At 47.5% G+C, this 20,105-nt stretch overlaps 1 protein-coding gene and 1 pseudogene across 1 annotated transcript in view; one reads left to right on the top strand and one right to left on the bottom strand.

The window, feature by feature from the left end:
* The window catches only part of LOC147703423 (interferon-induced very large GTPase 1-like), a 406,840-nt gene that overhangs the window by 291,218 nt on the left and 95,517 nt on the right, over nt 1-20,105 (bottom strand). The window lies entirely within an intron of this gene.
* LOC147703424 (uncharacterized) lies at nt 1,711-2,479 on the top strand (annotated as a pseudogene).

Genomic DNA, 20,105 nt, shown 5'->3' with positions numbered 1-20,105 from the left:
AGTGCAGTAAGAGGCAAGAGAAGTGCAGAAAGAAGATACAAAGGTAAAGAAAGAGGCAAGAGAAGTGTAGTGAGAGCTTGCAAAAACAGGCAAAAGAGGTGCAGAAAGAGGGAACAGGAGTGCAGACAGAGGCAAGAGAGGTGCAGAAAGAGTGAAGAGGGGTACAGAAAGAGGCAAGAGGGGTGTAGAAATTTGCAAGAGAGGTGCAGAAAGAAGCAAGAACAGTGCAGAAAGAGCAAACAGAGGTGCAGAAGGAGGCAAGATGGGTGCAGAAAGAAGCAAGAGGTGTACAAACATTTTCAAGAAAGGTGCAGAAAGAAGCAAGAGCAGTGCAGAAAGAACCAACTGAGGTACAGAAACAGACAAGATGGGGCAGAAAGAGGCTAAATAAAGTGCAGAAAGAAGCAACAGAGGAGCAAAAGGAGGCTAAAGAACTGAAGAAAAGGGCAAGAGAGTTGCAGAAAAGGCAAGATGGGTACAGGAAAGGGTAACAGGGATGCAGAAAGAGGCAAGAGAGGTACAGAAAGAAGCAAGAGCAGTGCAGAAAGAAACAACAGAGGTGGATCAGGAGGCAAGAGGGGTAATAAAAGAGGCAAAAGAAGTGCAGAAGGACGCAAAATTGGTGCACAAAGGAGCAGGAGGGGTACAGAAAGAAGCATGAGAGGTGCACAAAGAGGCAAGAAAGGTGCACAAAGAGGGAAGAAGCGTGCAGAAAGAGGAAAAAGAGGTACAGAAATAAGCAAGAGAGGTGTAAAAAGAAGCAAGAGAAGAGCAGAAACAAGCAACAGAGATGCATACAGAGGCTAGAGGTGGTATAGAAAAAGGTAAGAGAAGAGCAGAAAGAACCAACATAGGTGCAGAAGAAGACAAGAGGGGTGCAGAAATTTCCAAGAGAGGTGCGGAGAGAAGCAAGAACAGTGCAGTAAGAACTAACAGAGGAGCAGAAGGAGGTAAGAGGGGTACAAGAAAGGCAAGAGAAGCACAGAAAGAAGCAAAAGAGGTGCAGAAAGAGGCAACAGGGCTGCACAAAGAGGCAAGAGCGGTACAGACAGAGGCAAGAGCGGTGCAGAAAGAGGGAAGAAGAGTGTAGAAAGAGGCAAGAGGGTTGCAAACATTTGCGAGAGGGTCAGAAAAAAGCAAGAGCAGTGCAGAAAGAACCAACAGAGAAGTAGAAAGAGGCAAAAGTGGTGCAGAAAGAGACAAGAGAAGTGCAGAAAGAAGCAACAGAGGTGCAGAAAAAGGCAAGAGAGGTGCATAAAGAAGCAAGAGAAGTACAGAAAGAAGCAACAGAGTTGCAGAAGGAGGCAAGATGGGTGTAGAAAGAAGCAGGAGGGGTGCATAAATTGGCACAAAAGGTGCAGAAAGAAGCAAGAGAAGTCCAGTATCAAGCAACAGAGAGGCAGAAAGAGGCAGGAGCAGTGCAGAACTAAGCAAGAGAAGTGCAGAAAGAAGACTACTCTCTCCCCAACTCTTCAATATCTACATGGCACCCCTCACCACACTACTCAGGAATTCCAACATCCCCTTCCACCTCTACGCTGATGACACGCAGCTTTATCTGGAAACCACCTCCATGGACGACATGCTCAAACTTAATGACACGCTCAAAGAAGTTCAACAATGGCTCTCACAGAACCACCTGAAGCTTAATCAAGAGAAAACTGAAGTGGTACTCATCTCCAACAGAGACGAAAACCCCCAAATCGAAGAATGGCTCAAAGCCGTCGATGCCCTCAATGGCACCCTCAAGTTGAAGGACTCGGTAAAGTCCCTAGGTATCATCCTAGACCCCAAACTAGACATGAAAAAACACATCGCTGGTTCCGCCAAAAGCGCGTTCCTCAATCTGGATCTTCTCTACAAAATAAAACCCTTCCTTCCTCCGAAAGACCTCCAACAGGCCACTCAAGCACTGGTGCTCTCCAGAATGGACTATGGAATCGCAGCCCTGACCGGATCAGCTAAATCGCACCTAGGCCCCTTGAAAACCACCCTCAATGCCGCAGCTAGAATGGTCACAGGAACCAAGAAATTTGATCACATTTCTCCCGCTCTCAAGGAACTGAAATGGCTCTCAATTGAACAACGAGCCAACTTCCAAACAGCATGTCTTACCCAAAAAGCCCATCACACAGGCAAACCAGAATACCTGGCCGCAAAACTCAAAAGGGCCAGCCAATCCAGGAATCTCAGAAGCTCCAACACGTTCCTTCTCATTCCATTGAAATCTCGGAAATGCAATAATACAAGTAAATCCTTTGCGGGAAATGCACCCAAGATCTGGAACTTCATCCCCCCACATTAGAATGACCTCCTATTTCCCGGAAATTCAAGACTTTACTCAATGCCCTCTTCCTTGAGTGCACCTGAACTTAACGGGAAGAACATAGCACCCCCCTGTGGACCTAATGATCTGTATGGTAATGTTATTTACAATGCTCATAAGTTGACTAGATGTGGATTCTGCCTTTGCCGTTAAGGCACATTGTTGTACCTGATGTGAAGTGAAGCGCTGATACCCTTGGGTCCAGCTAGTGCTATACAAAACTTATAATAAATAAATACATAAATAAATAAGATGCAGAGACAGAAAGAGGGAAGAGTGGTGCAGAAAGATGCAAGAGGGGTGAGGAAATTTGCAAGAGAGGTGAGAAAAAAAGCAAGAGCCATGCAGAAAGAACCTACTGAGAAGCCGAAAGACTCAAGAGGGGTGCAGATAGAGACAAGAGAAGTACAGAAAGAAGCAAAAGAGGTGCATAAAGAGAAAACAGGGATGCAGAAAGAGGCAAGAGATGTGTAGAAAGGGGCAAGAGAGGTGCAGAAAATGCAAGAGAGATACAGAAAGAAGAGAGGTACAGAAAGAAGCAAGAGGTACAGAAAGAAGCAAGAGGGGTGCAGAAAGAGGCACACGAGGTGCAGAAAGAAGCAACAGAGGAGCAGAAAGAGGCATGAGAGGTGTAGAAAGAAGCATGAGGGTGCAGAAAGAACCATCAGGGGTACAGAAGGAGGCAAGATGGGTGCACAAAGAAGCAAGAGGGCTGCAGAAATTGGCAAGAAAGGTACAAGAGAAGTCCAGAAACAAGCAACAGAGAAGCAGAAAGAGGCAAGAGCAGTGGAGTAAGAGGCAAGAGAATTGCAGAAAGAAGACACAGAGATAAAGAAAGAGGCAAGAGAAGTGTAGAGAGAGCAAAGAGTTGCAGAAACAGGCACAAGAGGTGCAGACAGAAGCAAGGGAGATGCAGATAGAGAAAAGAGGGGTGCAGAAAGAAGAAAGAGGGGTGCAGACATTTTCAAGAAAGGTGCAGAAAGAAGCAAGAGCAGTGCAGAAAGAACCAACAGAGGTACAGAAAAGGACAAGATGCAGGCAGAAAGTGGCAAAATAAAGTACAGAAAGAAGCAACAGAGGTGCAAAAGGAGGCTAAAGAACTGCAGAAAAGGGCAAGAGAGGTACAGAAAAGGGTAACAGGGGTGCAGAAAGAGGCAAGAGAGGTACAGAAAGAGGGAAGAGGGATGCAGAAATGGGGAAGAGGGGGCAGAATGAAGCAAGAGTGAAGCAGAAAGAAACAGCAGAAGTACTGAAAGAAGCAACAAAGGTGCGGAAGAGGCATGAGAGGCGCAGAAAGAAGCAAGAGAGGTATAGAAAGAAGGAAGAAAGGGGGGAAAAAGCTAAAGTGGTGGAGAAAGGGGCCAGAAGCTACAGAAAGAGGCAACAGAGGTGGAAAAAGAGGCAAGAGAGGTGCATAAAGTTGGAAGAAGTATGCAGAAAGAGGCAAGAGAGGCACAGAAATGTGCAGGTGAGGTACAGAGAGAGAGTGGTACATAAGGAAGCAAGAGAGTTGCAGAAACAGGCAAAAGAGGTGGAGAAAGAGGGAAGAGGGGAGCTGAAAGAAGGAAGAGAGGTACAGAAAGAAGCAACAGAAGCACAGAAAGAAGTAACAGCGTTGCAGAAAGAGACAAGAGAGGTGAGGGAAGAAGAGGGCAGAAAGAGGCAAGAGGACTGCAAAAGAAGCAAGAGAGATATAGAAAGAAGCAAGAGAAGTGCAGAAAGAAGCACCATATGTGCAGGAAAAGGCAGGAGGGATTAAGAAAGAGGTTAGAGAAGTGCAGAAAGAAGCAACAAAAGTGCAGAAGGAGGCAGAGACAGTTGCAGAAACAGGCAAGAGAGGTGCAGAAAGAAGGAAGAGCAGTGCAGAAAGAAACAACAGAGGTGCAGAAGGAGGCAGGAGGGGTGCAGAAAGAGGCAATAGAAATGCAGAAAGAAGCAAAAGAGGTGCAGAAATGGGCAAGAGGGGTACAGAGAGAGGCAACAGAGGTGGAGAAAGAGGCAAGAGAGGTGCACAAAGAGGGACGAAGCGTGCAAAAGAAAGCAAGAGAGGCACAGAAATGTGCAAGAGAGGTGCAGAAACAAGAGAGATACAGAAAGCAACAAGAGAAGTGCAGAAAGAAGCAACATAGGTGCAGAAAGAGTCAGGAAAAGGGCAGAAAGAAGAAACAGAGGCGCATAAAGCAGCGAGAGAGTTGCAGAAACCGGCAAAAAGAGATGCAGAAAGAGGCAAGAGGGCTATAGAAAGAGGGAAGGAGAGTGCAGAAATGGAAAGAGGGCAAGAGAGGTGCAGTAAGAAGCAAGAGAAGTCTAGAAACAAGCAACAGAGATGCAGAAAGAAGCAAGAGGGGTGCAGAAAGAGGCCTTAGAAGTGCAGAAAGAAGCAACAGCGGTGCAGAAAGAGGCAAGAGAAGTGCAGAGAGTGGCAACAGAGTTGCAGAAACATGCAAAAGAGGTGCAGAAAGAGGGAACTGGGGTGCAGACAGAGACAAGAGTGGTGAAAAAGAGGGAAGATGGGTGCAGAAAGAGGCAAGACAGGAGCAGAAAAAAGCAAGAGCAGTGCAGAAAGAACCAACAGCAGAAACAGACAAGAGAGGTGCATAAAGAGGAAAACAAAGTGCAGGAAGAAGGAACAGAGGTACGGAAGGAGGCACAAAAACTACAGAAAGAGGCAAGAGTGTTGCAGAAAAGGCAAGAGGAGTGCAGAAAGAGGCACGAGAAGTACAGAAAGAAGCAAGAGAGGTGCTAAAAGAAGCAAGAAAAGTTCAGAAAGGAGCAACAGAGGAGCAGAAAGAGACACGAGAGGTGACGGAAGAAACATGCAGAAAGAGGTAAGAGGAGTGCAGAAAAAAAGCAAGAGGGGCATATAAAGAAGCATGAGAAGTACAGAAAGAAACAACAGAGGTGCAGGAAGAGGCATGAGGGGTTTAGAAAGAGGCAAGAGAAGTGCAGAAAGAAGCAACAAAGGTACAGAAGGAGGCAAGATAAGTGCAGAGACAGTTGCAGAAACAGGCAAAAGAGGTGCAGAAAGAAGGAAGAACAGTGCAGAACAGTGCAGAAAGAACCAACAGAGGTGCAGGAGGAAAGGGGTGCAGAGATTTGCAAGAGAGGTGCAGAGAGAAGGAAGAGCAGTGCAGAAAAAAACAACAGAGGTGCAGAAGGAGGCAGGAGGGGTGCAGAAAGAGGCAAGAGAAGTGCATAAAGAAGCAAAAGAGGTACAGAAGGGGACAATAGGTGTACAGAGAGAGGCAAGAGAGGTGGAGAAAAAGGCAAGAGAGGTACACAAAGAGGGAAGAAGTGTGCAAAAGAAGGCAAGAGAGGCGGAGAAATGTGCAAGAGAGGTGCAGAAAGAAGCAAGTGAGGTAAAGAAAGAAGCAACATAGGTGCAGAAAGAGGCAAGACAAGTGCATAAGAAGCAACAGAGGTGCAGAAAGAGGCATGAGAGGTACAGAAAGAAGTGAGAGGTGCAGAATGAAGCAAGAGAAGTGCAGGAAGTAGCAACAGAGGTGCATTAAGAAGCAAAAGAGTTGCAGAAACAGGCAAAAATAGGTGAAGAAAGAGGCAAGTGGGCTATAGAGAAAGCGAAGGAGGGTGCAGAAATGGAAAGAGGGCTACAGAAAGAAGCAAGAGAGGTGCAGTAAGGAGCAAGAGAAGTCTAGAAACAAGCAACAGAGATGCAGAAAGAGGCAAGAGGGGTTCAGAAAGAGGCCAGAGAGGCGCAGAAAGAAGCATTAGCGGTACAGAAAGAGGCAAGAGAAGTGCAGAGAGAGGCAACAGAGTCGCAGAAACATGCAAAAGAGGTACAGAAAGAAGGAACTGGGGTACAGACAGAGGCAAGAGTGGTGCAAAAAAGGGGAAGATTGGTGCAGAAAGAGGCAAGAGGGGTACAGAAATTTAGATGAGAGGTGCAGAAAAAGCAATAGCTGTGCAGATAGAACCAACAGCAGAAACAGACAAGAGAGGTGCATAACAGAGGTACGGAAGGAGGCAAAAGAACTGCAGAAAGAGTCAAGAGTGTTGCAGAAAAGGCAAGAGGGGTGCAGAAAGAGGCAAGAGAAGTACAGAAAGAAGCAAGAGAGGTGCAAAAAAGCAAGAGAAGTTCAGAAAGAAGCAACAGAGGAGCAGAAAGAGACATGAGAGGTGCAGAAAGAGGGAAGAAGAGTGCAGAAAGAGGTAAGAGGAGTACAGAAAAAACCAAGAGAGGTATACACAGTGGCAAGAGAAGTACAGAAAGAAACAACAGAGGTGCAGGAAGAGCAAGAAGGGTTCAGAAAGAGGTAAGAGAATTACATAAAGAATCAACAATGGTTCAGAAGGACGCAAAAGAAGTTCAAAGTTGTGGAAACAGGCAAAACATGTGCCGAAGGAAGCAAGAGAAGTGCAGAAAGAAGCAAAAGAGGTACATAATGGGGCAAGTTGGGTACAGAAAGAAGCAACAATAGATGCAAAAAGAAGCAAGAGAGGTGCAGAAAGAGGGAAGAAGCATGCAGAATAAGACAAGAGGGGTACAAAAATAAGCAAGAGAGGTATAGAAAGAAGCAAGAGAAGTGCAGGAACAAGCAACAGAGATGCAGAAATAGACAAGAGGGGTGCAGAAAGAACCAAGAGAAGTGCATAAGGAGGCAAGAGAACTGCAGAAAGAATCAAGTGAGTTGCAGAAACAGGCAAGAGATGTGCAGAAAAAAGGGAACAGTGGGGCAGAAAGAGACATGAGAGGTGCAGAAAGAGGGAAGTAGGGTGCCGAAAGAAGCAAAAGAGGTGAAGGAACAAGCAACAGAGATGCAGAAATAGACAGGAGGGGTGCAGAAAGAACCAAGAGAAGTGCAGAAGGAGGCAGGAGAACTGCAGAAAGAATCAAGTGAGTTGCAGAAACAGGCAAGAGAGGTGCAGAAAAAAGGGAACAGTGGGGCAGAAAGAAGCAATAGAGGTGCAGAAAGAGGGAAGTAGGGTGTAGAAAGAAGCAAAAGAGGTGCAGAAAGCGGCAACAGGGGTGCGGAAAGAGGCAAAAGATGTGTAGAAAGGGGCAAGGGAGGTGCTGAAATGTGCAAGAGATGTGCAGAAAGAAGCAAGTGAGTTGCAGAAACAGGCACAAGAGGTGCAGAAGGAGGCAAGAGGGGAGCAGAAAGAGGCAAGAGAAGTGCAGAAAGAAGCATAAGGGGTGCAGAAAAGTACATGAGGGTTCCAAAAAGAAACAAGAGAGGTGCAGAAAGAACCAACAGAGGTGCAGAAGGAGGCAACATGGGTGCAGACAGAGGCAGGAGAGGTGCAGAAAGAGGCAAGAGAGGTGCACAAAGAAGGAAGAAGCATGCCAACATAGGCAAAAGGGATACAGAAATAAGCAAGAAAGGTTCAGAAAGAAGCAAGAGAGGTACAGAAACAAGCAACAGTGATGCAAAAAGAGGAAAGAAGGGTGCAGAAAGATGCAAAACAAGTGTAGAAAGAAGCAACAGAGGTGCAGAAAGAAGCAAGGGAGTTGCTGAAACAGGCAAAAGAGGTGCAGAAGGATGCAAGAAGGTGCAGAAAGAGGCAAGAAACAAAAAATGCAGAAAGGGGCATTAGGGGTACAGAAAGAGGCAAGAGAGGTGCAGAAATACGGAAGAGAATTGCACAAAGAGGGAAGAAGCGTGCAACAAAAGGCAAGAGGGTTACTAAAATAAGTAAGAGAGGTAGGAAAGAAGCAAGGAAAGTGCAGAAACAAGCAACAGAGATGCAGAAGGCAAGAGGGGTGCAGAAAGAAGCAAGAGAAGTACAGAAAGAACCAAAAGAAGTGCCGAAGCAAGCAAGAGCATTGCAGAAATTTCCATGAGAAATGCAAAAAGAATCAAGAGCAGTGCAAATAAAAACTAAAAATGTGCAGAAAGAAGCAAGGGGGTGTAGAAAGAGGCAAGAGAAGCGCAGAAAGAAGCAAAGGAGGTGCAGAAAGAGGCAATCGGGGTGCATACATTTGCAAGAGAGGTGCATAAAGAAGCAAGAGCATTGCAAAAAGAACCAATAGAGGTGCAGAAACAGATGAGAGGTTCATAACGAGGCAAAACAAAGTGTATAAAGAAGCAACAGAGGTGCAGAAGTAAGCAAAAGAACTCCAGAAAGAGGCAAGAGAGTTTCAGAAAAAGGCACGAGAGGCACAAAAAAGGGAAACAGGGTTGCAGATAAAGGCAAGAGTGGTGCAGAAAGAGGGAAGAGGGGTGCAGAAAGAAGCAAGAGAAGTAGAAAAAGAAGCAACAGAGGTGCATAATGAGACAAGAGAGGTGCAGAAAGATGGAAGCGGGGTGCCAAAAGAAGCGAGAGAGGTAGGGAAAGTGGCAAGAAAAGTGCAGAGAGAGGCCAGAGAGTTGCAGAGAGAGGCCAGAGATTTGCAGAAACAGGCAAAAGAGGTGAAGAAAGAGGGAAACAGGTTGCGGAAAGAGGCAAGAGAGGTGCAGAAAGAAGGAAGAGGGGTGCAGAAAGAGGCAAGAGCCGTACAGAAATCTGCAAGAGAGGTGCAGAAAGAAGAAAGAGCAGTGCAGAAAGAACCAGCCGAGGTGCAGAAGGAGGCAAAATGGGTGCAGAAAGAAGCAAGAGGGGTGCGGAAATTTGCAAGAAAGGTGCAGAAACAAGCAAGAGAAGTCCAGAAACAAACAACGAAAATGCAGAAAGAGGTAAGAGCAGTGCAGAAAGAGGCAAGAGAGGTGCAGGAAGAAGCAAAATAGGTGTAGAAAGAGTCAAGAGGGATATAGAAAGAGGCAAGAGAAGTGCTGAAATAAGAAAAAAGAGGTGCAGAAAGAGGCAACAGGGGTGTAGAAAGAGACAGGAGATGTGCAGAAAGAGACAAGAGAGGTGCAGAAATGTACACGAGAGGTACAGAAAGAAGCAAGAGAGTTGAAGAAAAGAGTTAGAGAAATGCATAAAGAAGCAACAGAGGTACAGAAAGAGGCAAGAGAGTTGCAGAAACAGGCAAAAGAGCCACAGATAGAGGGAACAGGGATGCAGTCAGAGGCAAGAGAGGTGCACAAATAAGGAAGAAGCGTGCCAAAAGAGGCAAGAGTTGTACAGAAATAAGCAAGAAAGGTTCAGAAAGAAGCAAGAGAGGTGCAGAAACAAGCAACAGAACTGATGTTTGTGGAGGTCTGATGCTTGTCGATGCCTGATGCTTGTGGGTGCCTGACTCTTGTGGATGCCTGACGCTTGTGGATGCCTGACGCTTGTGGATGCCTGACGCTTGTGGATGCCTGACGCTTGTGGAGGCCTGACGCTTGTGGAGGCCTGACGCTTGTGGAGGCCTGACGCTTGTGGAGGCCTGACGCTTGTGGAGGCCTGACGCTTGTGGAGGCCTGACGCTTGTGGAGGCCTGACGCTTGTGGAGGCCTGACGCTTGTGGAGGCCTGACGCTTGTGGAGGCCTGACGCTTGTGGAGGCCTGACGCTTGTGGATGCCTGACGCTTGTGGATGCCCGACACTTGTGAATGCCTGACACTTGTGAATGCCTGACGCTTGTGCATGCCAGACCCTTTTTGGATGCCTGACGCTTGTGGATGTCTGATGGGTGATGCTTGTGGATGTCTGATGCTTGTGGATGTCTGATGCCTGATGCTTGTTGATGACAGATGCCTGTGGATGTCTGATACCTGATGCTTGTGGATGTCTGAAGTTTGTGGATGTCTGACGCTTGTGGATTTCTGATGCTTGTGGATGTCTGACGCTTGTGGATGTCTGACGCTAATGGTGTGTGTGTGTGCCTATAAAACGTGCACTGACGGCTGTTTGTGTCTGCCTGGTGGAAGCGTGCACTGACGGCTAGTAATGTGTGTGCATGGTGGAAGCGTGCACTGACGACTGGTGAGGATGGCAGGTAGTGTGTGTGCCTAGTGGAAGCGTGCATTGACAACTGGTGGTGTGTATGCCTGGTGAAAGCATGCAGTGACGGATGATGGTGTTTGCCTGGTGGAAGCGTGCACTGACAACTGGTGGTGTGTGTGCCTGGTGGAAGCGTGCAATTATAGCTGGTGGTGTGTATGTTTGGTGAATATGTGCACTGACGGCTGGAGAAGTGTGCCTGTTAAAACATGCAATGACAGCTGGCGTTGTGTGTCTGTCTGGCGAAAGCGTGCACTAATGGATGGTGATGTGTGCCTGATGGAAGCGTGCACTAACGGCTGGTGGTGTGTGCCTGGTGAAAGTGTGCACTGACGGCTGGTGGTGTGTGTGCTTGGTGGAAGCATGCAATTATAGCTGGTGGTGTGTATGTTTGGTGAATATGTGCACTGACGGCTGGAGGAGTGTGCCTGTTAAAACGTGCAATGACAGCTGGCGTTGTGTGTCTGTCTGGTGAAAGCGTGCCCTAATGGATGGTGATGTGTGCCTGATGGAAGCGTGCACTAACGGCTAGTGGTGTGTGTGCATGATGGAAGTATGCACTGACTGGTGGTGATAGCTGGTGGTGTGTGTCTATAAGAAACGTGCACTAATGGCTAGTGGTGTGTGTGCCTGTTGGAATCGTGCACTGATGGCTGGCGGTTTTGTATGCTTGGTGAAAGTGTTCACTGACGGTTGGAGGAGTGCGTTGGTTAAAACATGCACCGACAGCTAACCGTTGTGTGTATGCCTGGTGAAAGTGTGCACTAACGGCTGGTGGTGTGTCTTCCTGGTGGAAGCGTGTACTGACGGCTGGTGGTGTCACCTGGTGAAAGTGTGCACTGATGACTGGTAATGTGTGTGCCAAAGAAAAAGTGTGAAACAAAAATAATGAGTGTAAAATAAAAGTGTAGAGTGTGAGACAAAGAGACCAAAGATGTGAGAGCAAATTTAATCTCCATCCAAGATACATAATGGAAAGTTATATACCTTTTGCGCTAACGTGACAGAAAAAAAAGAGAGAAGGAAGAGAAACAATCATCTAGTGTACTGTGTAAACTTAAAATAAGATACAAATGTCGTTTAAGCAAAATAATACAAAACCTCCTTGGCGTTGCCTGTGACTAATAAATAAAGTATTTTTGGAAGAAAAAAAAACTTCCATTGGCTAAAAGCCCTAACATAATGCTAACAGGGGGAAATACTAAGATGTGCCCACCATAGTGCAGTTCCAATTGTACCACAAACACATTACTGTTTAAGATACCATATATTTCTAAAAAAGAGAACCTTTTGTATGTTAGGAGTTACGTGTAAAATAACTCGGCTCCCAGAGAAAACAACACTTAAGGAGGATGTCTGGATGTCTCTGTGTGGCTTGAGCTCTGCTGGCGCCTCGGGCATGTTTAATGTTTTCACGTGCAAATGCAAATCCATTAATCAAGCAGGATGGCAGGATGGCTCTGTCTGGCTTCAGGCCCATTGGTGACTCTTGTCTGTTAAATGCGTAGTATTCAAGAATGTAGCATTGTAAAAAAAACAAGGTTTTCTCCTCTCTGGTTAAGTAGACGAGTAGGCAATAAAAAGATAGCTATCTACTTGGAATAATAAAAGAGTACGACAAGTGGTGTTGCGGAAATGCGTGGAGTAAAGGAGTACGATATAATATGTGTTTTTAGGTTTTTTTATAAATTCTTCGATATGTATTACTATGTGTCATGATGAAATGTTACCGTGTATTGCTCATTCTTCTTTTATGATTTTAATTAATCGAATAAAGAAATTTTGACTGACTGACTGACAAGTGGTGTTCCGGAAATGCGTGGAGATTGTGTGAAATGCGTGAAGATGGTGTGGTGATGTCCACCGTATGCAAATGGGCTGTGAATGCTTTGTTGTGAGGATAAAAGGGATTTATAGGAGTTGGATGCATGATCTATTAGAAGGTATATGTGAGTAATGTTGAACGGCATGCTATAGTAAGGAGTAGTTTCTGTCCTGTAACTCCAGTTCTGTAGTAGGGGTATCTCTGTTATAGTCATAATCTAGTGAATAGTCCCGCCCATGTGCGTGGACCCCGGCAATCAAAAATAATCTCTTAAATTGTCAAGAAATGCAGAACTGCAAGACACTTAAGAGAAAATTAAAGACAAATAATGCAGCCTATACACACAGACTACACTGTCCAGTACTTCAACTAGAAATTCCACCAAAAAAACACACACACAACACTGCCTGCCCAGTTTCTTCCATAGAGAAACTTGCCTCTACCAGTAAAAAGCCTCTGGAAAGATAGAGAGAAGGCATGGACAGACAAGCCCCATAGGCTGCCATTATGTGGCTTACAATAGGATACTGTGCCTTTAAGAAACTTTCCAGAACTTCCTCCCAGTATCCCAAAATGCACAGCAGGTCCCTTTTACTTTCAGTTCTTTTTGAAGGCGTAGCACGCCAGACCTGTAGCATTCCGTACATGAACATCCATCTCCACCGGGGAGGAGGGCGGGTGCTTATGACTATAACAGAGATACCCCTACTTCAGAACTGGAGTTACAGGACAGAAACGACTCCTTCTGTAGTAGGGGATCTCTGTGTATAGTCATAATCTAGTGAATAGAATGGCAAGCCCATCCCCACACCAAAGCGTCGGTGGAGAAAGGAAAATTAACACCACTATTGTGCGAACAAATTTCGCAGCGAAGCCTGCCCAACCTGAGCATCCGCCCTGGCATCAGTGTCCAGGCAGTAATGCTTAGCAAAGGTATGAACCGACTTCCAAGTGGCCGCTTTGCAGATCTCTGCAATCGGAACATTACGGAGTAAAGCTGTCGTTGCAGCTTTTCCCCTGGTGGAATGAGCCTTAGGCTTACCTCCTACGGTCTTATTAGCTTTTTGGTAACACAACTGTATGCAGGACACAATCCACCTAGAGATGGACTGCTTGGAGGTCGCTAGACCCGTCCTGACCGATCCATAATTGACAAATAATTGGTCAGACCTACGAATATCTTTGGTTTCATCCAGATAAAATTTCAACACCCTCCTAACATCCAGGGAATGTAAAGATCTTTCCGCTGGAGATGAAGGATTCTGAAAAAACGTAGGCAAAGTTATGGTCTGGTTGACATGAAAATCAGAAATAACCTTGGGAAGAAATTTAGGGTGAGTACGCATAACAACCTTAGCAGCATGAAATACAGTATAAGGTTCTTGGCAACACAACGCCTTAATTTCACTCACCCTGCGGGCCGATGTAATGGCCACGAGGAACGCTGCCTTCCAGGACAGGTGCTGCAACGAAGCCTTATGAATAGGTTCAAAAGGCTCCTTCATCAATCTGGACAGCACCACATTCAATTCCCATGAAGGCGAAGGAAGCCGGACAGGAGGGAACACTTTCTTCAAGCCTTTGATCACAGGGATCTGGAAGAAGGAAGTCTGTGAAGGGCCTTTCCTGTAGACAGTCAATGCAGCAAGATGAACCTTAATGGAATGAACACTAAGGCCAGATTGCGCCAAATGTAGAAGGTAAGGAAGGATGACATCTTCCTTGCACGTCGTCGGGTCGTAGTTCTTGGACTGACACCAGATACAAAACCTCTTCCACTTGTAAGCATAGGAAGTCCTAGTGGAAGGCCTTTTAGACTCCTTCAGTATGTCCATGCAATCTTCTGGCAGATTGAGATGGCCATATTGCACTATCTCAGGAGCAATGCCGCCAAACTCAAAGACGAGAGGTTGGGGTGCAACATCTGCCCCCCGAACTTCGTGAGAAGGTCCGGCCTGCACGGCAACCGAATGTGAGGAAGGAGTGACCGGTGAAGCAGGTCCGTGAACCACCACTGTCTGGGCCATTCCGGGGCGATGAGTATCATCCGAGCCTGGGACCGGGCCAGCTTGATGAGTACCGCCGGAATCAGGGGGATGGGAGGAAAAGCGACAGAAAGCTGTTCGACCAGTTGATCCATAATGCATTCCCCAGCGTCCCTTGCTGGTAGTACCTGGAGGCGAATTCTCGACATTTGCTGTTTTCGGCGGTGGCGAACAGATCTACGTCTGGAGTCCCCCACCTTGTGAAAACGTCTCCTAGTACTTCGTCGTTTATGACCCATTCGTGATTTTCCTGAATCAGTCTGCTCAGCGCGTCTGCCTGAACATTCTGCACACCTGGTAGATGGGTAGCCGTCATCGTCAGTCCTCTGGCCAGAAGCCAGTACCAGATCGCCTGCGCCTCCTGCGACAGAGTGCGTGATCTCGAGCCATCCTGCTTGTTGAGGTAATACATTGTGGTGGTATTGTCCGTCTGTACAAGCAGAGAGTTGGTCTGGAAGGACGGAAGAAAAGCCTTCAGTGCCAAGTGAACAGCTCTGAGTTCCAGGAAATTGATGTGATACGTGGCCTCCATCGGGGACCACGTTCCCTGAATCTGAAGGTTGCCGGAGTGCGCTCCCCACCCCAGGAGAGAAGCATCCGTCACGACAGTCTGCGTGGGAATGTCCTTGTGAAAGTGAACCCCTCTGAGGAGATTCTCCGCCGAACATCACCACTTCAGAGACTGAAGAGCATGCAGAGACAGTCGTATCTTGTCGTCCCAAGATCCTTTCCTCTGATCCCACTGGTCTTCCAAGCACTCCTGCAGCGGTCTCACGTGCAGCCGTGCGTGTGGCGTCAGGAAGATACAAGAGGCCATCGATCCCAGTAGAGAAGACACCGTCCTCACTGTTGTAGATGAATTGGTCTGAGCCTTCCGAAGGAGTGATAACCGTCGCTCCTCCGAAGGAGACACGCTTGCTGACAGCGTATTGATGGAGGCTCTCAAGTACTGTATGCATTGGACCGAAGTCGGGACAGACTTGGACATGTTGATGTGCAACCCCAGCATGTTCAAGAGAACGCACGTCTTCTGGAAGTGTGCTAGCGCTTCCGAGAAGGAGGATGCCTTGATCAATCAATCGTCCAGGTACGGGTAGACAAACACCTTGTTCTTCCTCAGGTATGCCGCTACCACCGCCATGCACTTTGAGAACGTTCTCGGTGCCGAATTTAGTCCGAATGGGAGTACTGTGTATTGATAATGATTGGCGTTGACTTGGAACCGCAGGAACTTCCTGTGTTTGTGTGCAATGGGCATATGGAAGTACGCATCCTGTAGGTCTATAGCACACAGCCAGTCTCCCTGTTGCAACTGAGGATAAATCTGATGCAACAACAGCATGCAAAACTTTTCCCTGCGAATCCATCTGTTTGCCTGTCGCAAGTCCAGAATGGGCCTGAACTCGTTTTTGTCCTTCTTGCGAACCAGAAAGAACCGGGAGTACAGACCTCTTCCTCTCTGAGACAGAGGTACGTCTTCTATTGCCCTTTTCCTTAGCAGGATATCTGCCTCCGCCTGGAGTTCTTGCAGCTGGTACTGTGAACTGACCGGAGGGATTGATGGAGGAGGGCTGGTGAACCGAAGACTGTATCCATTCCAAACAATATTCAGCACCCACTTGTCCTGAGTAATTTTTCTCCACTTTGCCAGAAAAAATTGAATGCTTCCCCCTACCGGAGTGGGTAACAGATCTGGGGGAAGTAGGTTCCTAGGGCCTAGAGCCGGCCTGGCCCTTGGCCGCTGGAGCGGACTGCTGGCCGCCTCTGCCCTCCTGGCGCTTCTGGAACGGCTTACGGAACTGTTGTTATTGTTGCGACTGTCCCGAAGCTTGGCCACGTCCTCTGCCCTGTCCACCGAACCGCCGTTGGAATGGGCGGTACGATTTCTTCGTTTCTTTAGGCTTCTCCAGACCCACAGCCGTGAGTGTCTCAGCCTCCGCCTTCATGCGGGCCATTTCGTCATCCGCATGTTTCCCAAAGAGGGTTTTGCCAGAGAATGGAAGGTTGGCCACCCTCTGTTGTGCGTCTGGTTTTAGCGACGTAAGGCGGAGCCAGGCATGTTGTCTCTGGTTAATTTCATGGCAAAAGCCATGTGCCGCTAATAGGGATGAATCTGCCGCCGCGCTGATAATTTGATTAGCTACCAGCATCTCCTCATTCAGCACTTCCTGGAAATCCTCCCTCTTTTCGCGAGGTAAATGTTCTGCAAACTGCTGAAGAGACTCCCGTAGGGAGCGGTCGTAGCGACCCAACAGAGCTGTGGCACTCGCAGCCTTCATAGAGGTCGCTGATGTTCCACACATCTTCCGTCCCGCTGAATCTAGCCGCTTAGATTCTTTGTCCGGGGGTACTGTGGACGATGGGGTGGTGGCATGCTGTTTGCGGGCCGCCGTCACAATCACTGAATCCGGAGGAGGATCCACCCGTAGAAAAGCCGGGTCCGAATCGGGAGCCCGGTACTTTTTCTGCAATCTCGATGGAGCCGCCTTAGTCACCGCAGGGGTGAGGAAAAGGTCCTTGGCCAGTTCCTCCAGGCCCGGTACCAAAGGTAGGAGTGGACGAGACAGGTGTTTCTGGTGCAGTGTCTCGAAGATGACGGACGTCTTAGGCGTGGGCACCGTCAAGGATATGCCCAATTTGGCAGCGCCTCACAGAAGGACATCATGGAAGGCCACCAAGTCATTAACCGGGGACACCCTTGTATCCGGTGATCCCGACAACGTCGGGGAGAAGTCCCTGGTTCCTGAGGACCTCGTGCGTGAGCGAGATCTGTGCCTCCTATGGCGGTGTCTCGACCGCGTGGACGACCTGTTACGCGATCGCTCCCTCCTCCGGGAACGAGAGCGTGATCTTCCGGTCCGTGGGCGCTCTGCAGGTTTCTTTGGAGGCGTCTTCCGTGGCTTATCCAGGGGACGGGTTTTTGGAGTCCCCTTAGGCGGAGTAGGTAGAGGCGGAAGCGACACCGATCTCGGTGGAGGGACCGGGGGTATCACCGACTGTGGGGCGAGCCCATGCGGTAGGCGCGGTGGAGGTGGTATTCCTGATGGTAGAGGAGGATTGACGGGAGGATTCTCCTTCGGTATAGGAGGAGGCGGACACGGAGACTTTGGCGGAGGTGGTGTATATACCACTGAGTACACCGAGCCCTGTGACCTCTTCGGAGGAGGGGACTGCGAATCAGCCCCTCCAGTACCTGACCGCCGCCTCCAGCGTCCTCCTTCCGACCCAGCGTGACTTCTGGCGCCAGAATCTCTTTTGCGCCGCTTCAGGGAGTGCGACCCACTCCTGGACGCTGACCTCTTCCTCCTCGACTCCGAACGACGTCGAACTATCCTTCCTCGACGTCGAACGCATCCGCGACGTCGACCGATCTCTTATCGACGACGAGCATCGACGACTCCTCGCCGCTGTCCTCTTCCTCGAGGTCTTTGACGCCGAAGATCTCCTCGACGGTGACCGTCTTCTCGACGGTGACCGTCTTCTCGACGGCGATCGTCTTCTCGACAGCGATCGTCTTCTCGACAGCGATCGTCTTCTCGACAGCGATCGTCTTCTCGACGGCGATCGTCTTCTCGACGGCGATCGTCTTCTCGACGGCGATCGTTTTCTCGTTGTTTGTGGATAGCTTTGTACTGTCCGGTGAATATATCGCCGGACACAACATATATTACCTCTTTAAACATACAGCCCCAATCGTATACCGCTGCAGCTGTGCACTGGAAAACGAAGTGCCGTAAAAGCTAAGCACTGTGCAGCGGCACCTAAACATTTTCAAAGACATATGCTTGTGTCTGCACCTCAAAAAGGTAAAGCTACTGCAGAACAAAGCGTAGCAGTGTCCGATGTGATGCAAACGCTGTACAAATTGGGCCACTGTTTATTACAAAGATTACACATAGAAATGTAACAAGAAAATCGACAATAAAATATGCACACAAACGTGCAGATTACGTGAGAGTCACTGCAACAAAAAACATATAAAAAAAGGTCGAGGCCCAGAAAAGTGGCAATGAAAAGTGAACACAAATGTGGGATTTACACAGGAGTCACTTAAAAAAAAATAAGTACGAGGCCCAGAAAAGTGGAAGTGAACGTGCACACAAAACTAAATTCGGGATTAGAGAAGTCACTGCAACAACAAACAAGCTCTCGGCATTGCTGTGGCGGGGGAGGCATTCCTTTGATGTCTGATGGGGGAGCCTTTGAAGTGATGCGAGGCACAAATGGTGGAATGGTGGTGTGCGAGCGGCTTACTTTCATGTCTGATGGGGGGCGAGGGAGCAGGGGAGCGAGCAAGAGGGAGGGAACAAGCATATGGGGTGTGAGTGAGAAGTGAGGCCGAGCGCGCGCTGGTGAAGCTTCGCGCTTGAATGCCTCACATGCATTGGGGAAAATCTGCAATCCAAAACCTCTTGGTAGGATTTGCTCGTAGCCCTCTATATGTCTCGACAGCAATGCACAAGCGCATTGGCAGGTCAAGACCTAAAAATGCTGGGAACACACCAAATATCGTTTGAAAAGAGGTCACAAGGCCACTGCTTATAACTTTAAAAAAGTGAGCCAGCCCTGTGGTGGAGGAAGCATTAAAGACAGTGTGAATTAACTCAACGTGATGCAAGGGCAAATCAGTATTTAATAAAACATGCACCTCTGTGCGGGTGTTTGCCACATGAAGGACAAATGTTTCACGAGCAGATGTGAGGGCAACTTCCTTCTGGGACAATAGAGCTCTTATGCGACTCATCTTGTTGAACTCTGCTTTCAAGATCGGAATCGTTGGCCAGATGGAAACATCAAGCTTCCCATGCGGAGGAGGGAACATTACATTTTTACAGCAAACCACACGCTCACTAACGGTAACCACGTAAGGAATTCCCGCTGCCATCCCACAACAATCTTCATTATTTAAAAGTAAATAACTCCCGTTTGCCAGTAATGTGAATATGGGTATGATAGCAGGAGCAGTTGTATCTTTCAAAATACAGGCTAAATTCAGCTCGTTCTGGTTGCAAGTGCCATGTAATTATATTTTCCTACACATTAATGAGTGATCTGGTGTTGTAGTGCAATCTTCACCATTCAAGTAAACCTCTTTTCCCTCCCTAAGGCACCTATAGGTAAATGGTAGCGACCAAGCTTCATGAAGATAAGCAGTGCCCAGAGGTTCATATCTGCCAATTGCATAGTACTTCATACAGACTTCGAACTTGAAAAGGGGAAAAGGTAAAGTTACTAACCTGTGGATAAGCCGCGTTGCCGAATTAGTCTCAGCCACTGAGAATGGTAACGGTTCTAACTTTTCAATGTGTAACATAGAAAAAGTTGCATCTTTCATTGACATAAAACGTTGCTTGTCAGTCAAATTAAACGGGGCAAATAATGATGACGTATTCATGTAGTGCCACTGCACTTTTCCACCTTTTAAGGTTTGCAAGGTCCATGCAAACTGCATAATAGAACGCAATTGATTTTGACCATGGTTCAAAACAGACATTGCACAATATCAACAACAGATGAAACAATATTATCTAATGTGTAAATGCGGGAAGAAAGCGTGTTAATGCTGTTATCTACAACTGCTAGCACTTTTTCTAAATTTTCTTGATCTATAGCTCTAATGCGGGAAGCCGCTTCAATCTGGGAGTTTCCAGACCTCGTTATAAATAGCATTTATCCATCTTTTAGATCTGCCGGAAGCCGGGCCTTTCACAAAACCATTCAGATCAACATCCCCAGTCAATTTAGATAAATGCAGCTTAACTGACGTCAAAGTGGAATGTTTTAGCCAACTCTGACATAATTTCCCTACAGAACAGGTAGTCACAGAATGGCCACTTTCAAAACGGGGATCCACCCTGACCTGTGTGTAGCCTGGAGCTAAACCCAGAAAACGATGCGGACAAGAATCAGCACTTTTGTGCCATAGCATCCAACTCTCAGGATCCAAACTGGATATGTTAAAGGAAGAATTCAGTAACAGAGTCTGTAATTCTCTGATTGAAAACTTGGTATTATTATTCCAACCGGAAAATTCTTCTAATTCAGGAAAAGAAGGAGCATTTAATGGTTTAGTAGTAGC

Source organism: Lissotriton vulgaris, chromosome 7 (assembly GCF_964263255.1).
Source record: "Lissotriton vulgaris chromosome 7, aLisVul1.2, whole genome shotgun sequence".
Taxonomy (NCBI): Eukaryota; Metazoa; Chordata; class Amphibia; order Caudata; family Salamandridae; genus Lissotriton; species Lissotriton vulgaris.
The sequence above is the reverse complement of the archived record's forward strand: the minus strand, read 5'-3'. Positions and strand labels throughout refer to the sequence as shown.